This window comes from Engraulis encrasicolus, chromosome 20 (genome assembly GCF_034702125.1).
Source record: "Engraulis encrasicolus isolate BLACKSEA-1 chromosome 20, IST_EnEncr_1.0, whole genome shotgun sequence".
Lineage (NCBI taxonomy): Eukaryota > Metazoa > Chordata > Actinopteri > Clupeiformes > Engraulidae > Engraulis > Engraulis encrasicolus.
Genome location: NC_085876.1, coordinates 15,717,753 through 15,720,252, shown reverse-complemented (window position 1 = coordinate 15,720,252; position 2,500 = coordinate 15,717,753). Strand labels below are relative to the sequence as shown.

Genomic DNA, 2,500 nt, shown 5'->3' with positions numbered 1-2,500 from the left:
AGAGCTCTTCAGCGTTGACGTCAACTTGTATGCGGCGTTTGGACTTCCGGTTCGATGGCGATTTTTTACATTGCAAAACGCCATAGAGAATCAGGTTTGGCAAAAATATAAGTTGCACGGCAACAACGAACATTAGCGTGTCCCCGCATCCCTTTCTCATTAGTGGAACGGATCGTATCATCATGTTAAATCATGACGATTATAATTCAATATTGCTAACCCCTTTCTGATCATTAAAACTTCCGAACTACATACTTTCCTTTGGTTGCCATGGGTACAACCCTCCGCACGTACATGCCGTTAGATACAGGCGCCGCTTCTGTAGTCGCCAAAAGCTTCCGGGTTTAGCATATGGACGCAACATCGTATTTATGTCGAAGTTTGACACAAAATGATCAACCATGTCATACCTACAACCTATTTTTAACACTCTCGACAGTTTGCGGGGGTTCGCTAAGCGCGTACTTGCACTCGGAGCTTATTTGAAATTTACCCCTATTCATTCCCAATGGAGGCCGGAAGCCGATACGAACCAGGAAGTCCTTAAATGCTAACATGAAAGACTACAATCTACTACATGCTTCCGCGTTACTGAAGAACTCTATAAGAGGAGAGGAAGAGGAGAGGAGAGGAAGAGGAGAGGACAGGAAAAGAGGTAGAGAGTAAAGACAACAGAGACATGCTGCACTCCTCCACGTCCAGGTGGGGCGTCACCGAGTTCAGAGTCTGGGGTGGGAAGGAAGAAAAGGCAGAAAGACGATGAGGGAAAAAGCGAATGAGAGAGGGCGAGAGCAAGGAAGACATGAGCGAGATAAAACAAAATCTGCCTTGATTATGTGGCGTTAGAAACTGGAATGTCAAAATTCACCTTATCCCGCAATGGTGAAGAATCTTTAAAAAAAAATCTTGAACTCTATTGCAGGCTATATCCGACAGTTGCGCGGCCTGTACGAATGGCATCGTTTCTAAACTAACTGTGCACTAGCAAAGTTCTCTATGCCTCGCTTTACATGTCAACAACCCTGCGACTCTGCTGAGTGAAATATTGAACAACTTTGAGCCTTGTAAATGGGTGGAAAGTAGAGATTTATAATGATGGCTAATAGGTGCCAGTCCATCACAGCAGAAGCCAAATTTCAACAAAGTGCTTGGGATTCAAAATGCAGTGCATGTCTGGAGTTGAGGTATGTGGCAAGAGTTAGCCCTCAGCACCAGGGATGGCACAAACCGCACCGAAAACCGAAACCGTACAATTCACACACATACCGAACCGAACCGTGCAATCCATCGCAAACCGCAATTCATGTACTGCCCAGAAAAATATGTAAAACAGAGATTCTAGGAGTATCTTATCCAGTCTCTCTGATTAAAACATTGGCGTATAAGACCAAATCAGAGGATGACACAATTAAAATCATACCATTTTCACATTATACAAACCATATGTATGATATTTCGTGATAAGTCCGATTCTATTAGCCAGTGCACCATTTATCATGAACTAAAAAAAAGAACCGTAGAGAACCGAAAACCGTGACCTTGACACCGCGATATGAACCGAACCGTGAATTTTGTGAACTGTACCACCCCTACTCAGCACCATCTTTTACCACTAGTTAAAGGGACACTATGCAGGAAATGGTCAAAAAAGATACTGCAACTATGCTGCTCATTGAAACTGGGCTGCCTATTGCCAAATTTGATCTTTACATGGAAGTTTACTGAGTAAGAAACACATATTTTCTAGTATGGTCCAAGTAGAGTCATTTTTGCAGCTAAAAATGGCTATTTTGGAAATTCAAAATGGCGGACCATGGAGAAGATCCCCCTTTTCATGTATGAAAAATGCAATTTTTCCAGTCATAATGAATACTTAGAATTTGATGCTGGTGGTAAGTATTCATGAAAAAGGTAACATTAGTGAATGGGCAGCATGAATTTTGGAAATAAACAACTAAAAATCTCACACAGTGTCCCTTTAAGCCATTTCACACTAGATTTGGATGGAGGATGATGGGCTAAAGGAGCACAGCTGCCTCTGCCACCAGTCTGACAAAAGCAGCACCTCAGCCACCAATCTGCCCTCACAGACTGAGGAGGAAGAAAAGGTAGAGCAAGATAGAAGAGAGAGGGAGAGGTAAAAGGGTGTCTGTGCTAAGAAACAGTGATAAAGGATGTCAGTTGAAGGGTACCTATACTCAGAAACAGTGAGAAAGGATGACAGGAAAGGGTGAGAGTTCAAGGTGACGGGCAAAAAAGAACACAGCTGCCCACGCCATCAGGCTAGCCTCAGAGGAGAAGAGGAAGAGGACATACGAGAGGAAGAGGAGATGCAGAGGAGAGATAAAAGGAGTAGAGGTAACTGGATGAAGGGAGATGAGAGAAAGAGGAGAGTGGAGTAGAAGAGGAGAGGAAGAGGAGAGAGGAGAGAAAAGACAGCAAAGGGCAGGAATCGTCTGAAACTGCACAAAAACAACCCTCAGGCCCTGTTCTGCAGCTC

At 43.7% G+C, this 2,500-nt stretch overlaps 1 protein-coding gene across 1 annotated transcript in view; it reads right to left on the bottom strand.

The window, feature by feature from the left end:
• Nucleotides 1–2,500, bottom strand: part of LOC134436339 (receptor-type tyrosine-protein phosphatase U-like) — a 310,831-nt gene that overhangs the window by 24,150 nt on the left and 284,181 nt on the right. The window lies entirely within an intron of this gene.